The sequence below is a fragment of the Nannospalax galili genome, unplaced genomic scaffold, assembly GCF_000622305.1.
Source record: "Nannospalax galili isolate Female #2095 unplaced genomic scaffold, S.galili_v1.0 scaffold879, whole genome shotgun sequence".
Taxonomy (NCBI): domain Eukaryota; kingdom Metazoa; phylum Chordata; class Mammalia; order Rodentia; family Spalacidae; genus Nannospalax; species Nannospalax galili.
The window spans coordinates 2,191,405-2,199,940 of NW_008346261.1; the positions used below are offsets into that span (position 1 = coordinate 2,191,405).

At 41.6% G+C, this 8,536-nt stretch overlaps 1 pseudogene; it reads left to right on the plus strand.

The window, feature by feature from the left end:
* The first annotated feature begins 1,147 nt into the window (after window positions 1-1,147).
* LOC103741802 lies at window positions 1,148-3,873 on the plus strand (annotated as a pseudogene).
* Window positions 3,874-8,536: the final 4,663 nt, after the last annotated feature.

Genomic DNA, 8,536 nt, shown 5'->3' on the forward strand with positions numbered 1-8,536 from the left:
CCCATGACCCCTACTCTTGAACTAAACTTCAAAAGATAAAAATGTAGTGTTATTGGAATCCAAGACTTTGCTTTAAAATGTACATATACCAACTTCTTTAAAATGGAACTGATCAACAACTTCTAAAATGCACATTTGTCAGATTTTGAATGATACCAAATTAGGTGTAACCTTCTAACAGCCCAGGTGCTACAGGAATAACCCTATAATAGGCAATAGGGGAACATCTTAGGTTTCTCCAAAACATTAAGTCTGTCTCTGAATCTTCTTGTTTTAATTAAGAATTCAAAGCTGGGGACTGGAGAGATAGCTCAACAGTTAAGAGTGCTGGTTGCTCTTAGAGAGGACCTGGGTTCAGTTCCCAGCACCCACATGATGGCTAACAACTGTCTGTAACTCCAGTTCTAGGAGATTTAGTACCTTTTCTGGCCTCTGTGGGTATTGCATGACATGAGTACATTTACATACATGCAGGCAAAACACTCATACATATAAAATAAAAATAAAGAGCCAGGTGTGGTGGTGCACACCTTTAATCCCAGCACTCGGGAGTCAGAGGCAGGTGGATCTCTGTGAGTTCCGGTCCAGCTGGGGCTACTGGGAGACACTGTCTCAAAAAGACAAAAAAATTAAAATTAAAAGAATTTAAAATATAAGTCAGAAAAAAGCAAACTATACATGTGTAGTACAGGTAAGGAAGGTATTGGTGACCTCAGTATTTCAACATGGAGCCAGGCTATATCAGTGACAAAATCACTTTCTAAGAAAATTAGCAGAATCATTTCAAACCAATGATGATGGTTATCATTTACTGAGCAATTGGTAGTCAAATATTTAAGATAAATTATTCCTTTTATCCCTCAGAAAAAAACTCAAGATGGGTAGGGTATTAGTCTCTGATTTTCACATGTGAGAAAGAAGCCTCAGAAACTTTGCCATGGTGACTGTTCCCCGAAAGAAGAGAAATAAGAAAGGGAGAATTCAAAAATCACACTAATAGTCACAGTACTGTGATGAGAAATGGAATCATCTAGAGCTGGTACCTGAATAATGTATTTTCTTTCCATGTTTGTAACTTGTATAGAATCGACTCCGTTCTTTGAGAACCACCTAATGAAATATCTAGAATAAAAACTGTAAACCGACAATGCAGGAAAATAAGAGTGAAGAGTCAAATGGTAACATTGTTCTTTTTATAACCAAGGCCACAAAAAATCTGTTGCCATTAATAACTAGGGCTATTCTGATCCAAAAGATTATATCCTGCCCAATGAGCTTACAGATTGCAATGGCAAGTAAAACACAGAGTAAAACTGGAAAATACATTGGTTGAATTTGGGAAGAAAGGTCAGTATTCCCAACAATATTGAAACTATTTTTGATTACCTTTGATTGATTGGTTGTTACTTTGCTTGTTTTAATTTTTTGAAATATTTACTTTTTTTTTCAATCTTTTTGAGACAGGGTCTCCCTGTAGCCCCAGCTGTCCTGGAACTCACTATGTAGACCAGGCTGGCCTTGGATTCACAGAGATCCGCCTGCCTCTGCCTCCCAAGTGCTGGGATTAAAGGCATGTACCACCATGTCCAGCTAATATTTATTTTTATGTGTATGATTTCCCTGCATGTATGTAAGTGAACATTGTTGTACAATGCCAGAGGAGGCCAGAACTGGAGTTAGAACAGACAGTTGTTAGCTATCATATGGGTGCTGGGCACCAAACCCAGGTCCTCTGCAAGAACAACCAGTGCTCTTAACTACTGAGCCATCTCTCTAGCCACTGGTTGTTGTTTGTTTTGTTTTATGAGACAGGGTCTCACTATGTAGCCCTGTCTCTCCTGGAACTAGCTGGCTTCAAATTCTCAGAGATCCACCTGCCTCTGCCTCTGCCTCTGCCTCCTAAGTGCTGGGATTAAAGGTGTGGGCCAACATATCTGGCTCTGGTTACCTTTGAATCAGAAGAAAAATCTGAAAGTGATGTTTAAAGAAAAATGATAAATCTGAATTGCACCTTGCTACTGTTGCTTTGTGAGCAGTCTGAAGTCAAAGCAATCTATTTCTGAGTGTCAAAGGCTCAACGTAGGGGCTGGAGAGATGGCTCATTGTATATAATAGATTATAAAAATGGAATAGCATGATTACATCATCTTCAGGAAAGAAAGGGAAAGTACAAACTCACTACTGTGATGGTTTAGAGCCCTCAAGGAGGGTCTTCAAGATAGTTCAGTGGGTAAAAGTGCTTGCTGAGCAACCTGACAACCCGAGTTCAGCTGCCAGAACTGAAGGTGGAAGGAGAGGACCAACGGCAAAAGTTGTCCTCTGACGTCTGTACCCATGCTGACACTTGACCGTGGGCATGTGTATACACACACACACACACACACACACATTTTTAAAAGTAATACCTGAGGGGGGCTGGAGAGATGGCTCAGTGGTTAAGAGCACTGACTGCTCTTGCAGAGGACCCAGGTTTGTTTCCCAGCACCCACATGGTGGCTATGAACCGTCCTTAACTCTAGTTCCAGGGGAATCCAACACCTTCTTCTGACCTCCGTGGGCATTGCACAACACGGGTGCACTTACACACATGCAGGCAATACACTCATACACATAAAATAAAAATAATAAATAAAATATTTTTTTAAAAAAAAAAAGACAAGACTTGGGCCAGGAGTGATGGTGCATGCCTTTAATCCCAGTATTTGGGAGGCAGAGGCAGGCAGATCTTTGTGAATACAAGGCCAGTCCGGTCTACACAGTGAGTTCCAAGTCAGTTGGGACCTGGGGGCCCAGGCTTGGGAGGCTGCAGCAGCTTCCCTGGAGGATTTAGTAGAAGTCTACAGGGCTGTGGGGCTCATGGAGGCAAGGCTGAAGACAAGGAGTGAATCCCAGTCACCAAGCTAGGCCACCTGGTAAACGACATGAAGATCAAGTCCTTGGAGGAGATCTACGTGTTCTCCCATCCCCTTCAGGAATCTGAGATTATTGACTTTTTCTTGGGAGCATCCCTTAAGGATGAGGGTTTTTATTTAAATTATTTTTTTATTTTATGAGTATGAGTGTATTGCCTGCATGTATGTGAGTGTACTCATGTTGTGCAATGCTGCAGGGGTCAGAAGAGGGCTTTGGATTCCCCTGGAACTGGAGTTAAGGATGGTTTGTAGCCGCTATGTGGGTTCTGGGAATTGAACCCGGGTCCTCTGCAAGAGCAGTCAGTGCTCTTAATCACTGAGCCATCTCTCCAGCCCCAAGGATGAGGTTTTAAAGATCATGCCAGTGCAGAAGCAGACTCAGGCTGGCCAACTGGCCAAGTTCAAGGCATTCGTCACCATTGGGGACTACAACGATTGTTGGTCTGGGTGTTAAGTGCTCCAAGGAGGTAGCCACTGCCATTTGAGGGATCATTATCTTGGCCAAACTTTCCACTATCTCTTTGCAGAGAGGCTACCAGGGAAACAAGATTGGCGAGCCCCACACCATCCCATGCAAGGTGACAGGCCAGTGTGATTCTGTATTGGTGCGCCTCATCCCTGCCCCCAGAGGCATTGGCATTGTCTCTGCTCCTGTGCCTAAGAAGCTGCTGCTGATGGCGGGTATCGATGACTGCTACACATCAGCCAGGAGCCATACTGCCACCCTGGGCAACTTTGCCAAGGCCACCTTTGATGCCATCTCTAAGATCGATGGCTATAGACCCCTGACCTCTGGAAAGAGATGGTTTTTACCAAGTCTTCCTATCAGGAATTCACTGACCATCTTGTGAAAACCTATACAAGAGTCTCAGTGTAAAGAACCCAGGCTCCAGCTGTGGCTACTACATGGAGTTTTTATATGAGAAAAAAATTAAGTGAATTACGTCCTTGAAAAAGAAAAGACAAGACTTCAGTGTGTGTGGCACACCACTTTAATCACAGTACTCAAGAAGCAGAGGCAGGCTCGTCTTTGTGAGTTCCGGCCCAGCCAGGGCTACATAGTGAGACTCTGTCTCAAAAAAGAAGAAAAGACTTAGTCAATGGAAGTCATGGGATATAATTAAAACATGTTTAGGAGAATTGAAATATAAGTACTAAAGATAGAGAAGTTCATATTTTGAGAATGAATGTGTTTAGTTAGGATTGGTATTATAAGCTGGGAGTGGTGGTGCATGCCTTTAATCCCAGCACTCAGGCAGAGGCAGGTGGATCTCTGTGAGTTCAAGGCCAGCCTGGTCTACATAGTGAGTTCTAGGACAGCTGGGCCTACAGGGAGACCCTATCTCAAAAAGACAAAAAAAATATTGGTATTATGAATTTGCATTTTGGGAAAATTACAATCCTGAAATCTTGACCTGACTCTGTGTATTCCTTCCCTTTTTTCGTCAGGCTGGTAAAGTGAGGGCCTTCTTCCTTCCCAGTGCTTACCGAAGCAGAAACAGAGATCTAAGGACACAGCTGAGCAAAAGCCAAACTAGAGCCTCCTGTGCCTGCTTGCTTCTTCTCTCTTGTGGAAAAAGCTGGGTCTTGGGAGAAGGCAGAAAGAGGGGAAGATATAATGAGAAAAGGATTGGTGGGAAGAATAAAAAACTCTAAAAGTGGGCAAGAAAAAGGACTTTTTTTGTGAGAAAGATCTAATGAAAGGGGCCCAAGAAAATAAGCCATCCTGGAGTGTAACTCCTCTATAAATCAAGCCAGATAATTTCAGCGTTTGGGAGGTAGAGACATGGAGGATTGGGAGTTCAAGGCCAGCATTGGCTATATGTGAGTTCAAGGTTAGCCTGAACCACGAGACTTTGTCTCAAAAAAAAAAAAAAAAAAAAAAATCAGGGCACTGGAGGCCAGCCTGATTTACATAGGGAGTTCCAGACCAGCCGGTGCTACATAGTAAGACCTCAAAAAGTCAAGAAATAAAAATTGAAAACAAAAACCTGGCCAGGTGTGGTGGCATACCTTTAATCCCAGCACTCAGGAGGTAGAGGCAGACAGATCTCTGTAAGTTCTAGGGCAGCCTGGTCTATATAGCGAGTGCCAGGCTAGCTGGGGCTACAGTAAGACCCTGTTTCAAAAAGACCAAACAAAACAAAACACAAACCAAAAACACCTAAGACTTCTTTGTGATTTAACAGAACTAGACACATTGTAGACTTAGGGAGAGAAAGAGATTAACTTTTGCATTCTAGAAAGAATAGAAGCATAAAGAAACTCACTCTGTAAAGCAAGTGGAAATAGGGTTGAGTTGGGGACCTTTCTGAGTCATGTAATAGTAGATTGCAGACCACTCTTTATACTGATTCTATTTTCCCATTGGGATTTGTAGGAAAATTGATAGATAGTTATAGTATCATAAAAATTACTTTTCTACCTTTTTGCCCCAAACTAAATGAGATAGCATTATCAGTTGCACTCTGTTCCTTTTCTTTTAAATTTTATATTTTAGGTGTCCAGACATTAAATTTGTGAGTTGGCAAGATGGCCTAGCAGGGCAAACCTGAGGACCTGGGTTCTCAGAACCCTCATGTTGGAAGAAGAAAACTGACTACTACAAGTTGTCGTCTGATCTACATACACACATGGCACTCATGCACCCCTCCCACATGTATACACACATATATACACACATACATACATATGTGTTTAAACACTTTTGGTTAGAGAAAACATCACAGGTCTAGTCATAAATGTTATTATTTGATTGAAAGGTTAAAAGAAATTGAAATACTTTTCAATGTCAATGAAAATGGATGCCTTGCATATGTGCATATAATCTTGAATAAATGTGTGGAATTCTTATTAGCCCACTAGTAAAATAAAGCCTGTTCTGGATGAAATGTTTATTTTTCTGTTTATTTCTTTACTTACTCAACAAACATTACAATGCACAACCATTATATGCATACTAAAAGCCACACAGAAGCATAAAAATACACCTAAGCCCTACGCGGTCATTGTGTTAACTGAGATTGCATATAATCAAGGAGATTAAATATAGATTTTTTTTCGGTCTTTTTTTTTGAAGCAGGGTGCCTGTAGCCCCGGCTGGCCTGGAACTCACTATGTAGACCAGGCTGGCCTTGAACTCACAGAGATCACCTGCTTCTGCCTCCCGAGTGCTGGGATTAAAGGCGTGCACCACCACATCCGGCCAGATTTTTTAATTTATTATTTTTATTTTATGTTTATGAGTGTATTGCCTGCATGTATGTAAGTGCACCCATGTCATGCAATGCCCACAGAGGTCAGAAGAGACTGTCAGATCCTCTGGAACTGGAGTTACAGACTGTTGTTAGCTACCATGTGGGTGCTGGGAATTGAACCTTGGTCCTCTGTAAGAGCAGCCAGTGCGCTTAACTGCTGAGCCATCTTTCTAGCCCCACGAGAGTCAATATTTTAAGGACAAGCTAACTACAATGATCAGGAAAGCCTTTTGTAATTAGCGACATTTGAACTAAACCTTGGAAACTGGGAAGATTCAAATAAATGCTAGGGAAAGATTGAAAACAGCAAAATCTCAGAGGCACTAATAGAGACACTAAGATTAATTATGGATTGTTGAGAAAGATGCAAAATTAATATTCTATCTCTGGCTATGGTCTCTGTAAATCTTTCATTTGCCTGAAGGTGGCAAGCTGGGTTTATTTGAGAAACTTCAGCATCAACATTTTTTAAAAGAAAAATGAAACAGTACTATTTGTCTAAAAACTAAACTTTCATCAACATATTATAAAATCAAAAAGTAAAAAACATTGAAACCTGAGTAATCCTTTAAAATTTATTACAGCTTTTGTGTTGTAACTGCTTTTCATTTTAATATTTCAATTTGTATTGTCTTTATTGAATTCTCAATGTATATTGATTTCTCTTGCAATATAATTTCTTCATAGGAGGAAAAAAGGGGCTAACGTGTAAGTTTAACCATTACAATCTATACTAAGCATCATGAAAAGTCTTTTAAAGAGCAGTCAGGTTTATTAAGGTAGAATTTCCAAATATTGTAATTTTAACACAGTTTTATGAATTTTGACATGAACATACAGTTGTGCGGACAAGGTCATCACTAAGATCTGAAACAGGCAGTCAATTCAGCTCAATGGGTCAAGGTGCTTGCCACCAAGCTTGATGACCTAAATTCAGTCCTTGGAAGCCACATGATGGAAGGCAAGAACCAACGCTTGCAGGTTGTCTTCTTACTTCCACACCTGCATGGTGGCACATGTACACCCACACACATGCATGCCCCCAAACAATGAAAAAATAAATTTTTTTTGGTCTTTTTGAGACAGGGTCTCCCTGTAGCCCCAGCTGTCCTGGAACTCACTATGTAGACCAGGCTGGCCTCGAACTCACAGAGATCCGCCTGCCTCTGCCTCCTGAGTGCTGGTATTAAAGGTGTGCACCACCACGCCCGGGTTAAATAAATATTTTTTTAACAATGTACAATATGTTGCTGGGGTGAGAGAGGGGAGGCCCATTGCCCTGAAGTCTGTGTTCTTCCTAGAGGTGGGCAAATTGTTGAACGCCCAGAGATGAATGATGTAGACTCAGAAAAGGGTGAAAACGGGTGTTATTGAAGCAGAAAGCTAAGAACCAAGTGCTAAAGGCACTGTGTCGGGAAGGATGGGGTCTTCAGAGCTGGTAGACCACCAGGTGACTTCTGGGCTGGTTCTTTTATAGGGTCCCAAGGCCTTTCTCTCCTTTAATCTCTACACACTTTATCTTTTGGCCCTGACAGCCTTCACAAGATAGAGATAATTAAAACAAGTGTCCTTGCCTGAGGGTGGCCTTGTCAGTCTTATTTTTTGGTGAATGGCCTAGTTTTGACACATTCCAACAGTAAATGGGAATGTTATCTCTTTTCTTCCTTCAAACCTTTTCCATGATTGCCTGCCCCTAGCTAACTCCTAACAGTTTCATCACTTTATTCTTTTAAAAAAAATTTTTTTTTGAGATAGAGTCTCACTATGTAGCCCTGACAAGCTTCAAATGTACAGCAGTACTCCTGCTCTGAGTCCTGAGTGTTGGGATTCAGTGTGTGCCACCATGCTCAACTGGTTTCATCATTTTATAGATTCCCTTGGGTCCTGTTGTGGCCAACCCATTCTTTCACCTTCAGACCTTGATAACCACGGGTTTATTGTCTGTGTCTGTAGTTTGCCTCTCCCAAATGTCACATGAATGGGATATGTCTGCTGTGAACTCTGTGTGGTCCAACTTCTTTCATGGAGCATAATTGCTTTGAGATTCATCTATATTGTAGAGTGGGTATCAAAGTTTACTCCTTTTGGGCCGGGCATGGTGGCACACGCCTTTAATCCCAGCACTTGGGAGGCAGAGGCAGGTGGATCTCTGAGTTCAAGGCCAGCCTGGTCTACATAGCGAGTTCCAGATCAGCTAGGGCTACAAGGAGACTCTGTCTCAAAAAGACAAGAAAGAAAGAAAAGTTAAATAATACTTAGAGACCATAATCTGAGCACTACATGTTTCATAGTACTGTGGGGATGTTTGTTCTGGGTCCTTTGGGTGAGCAGAAGGAAATAAAGTAAAAGGATAAGAAGGAAAAGACA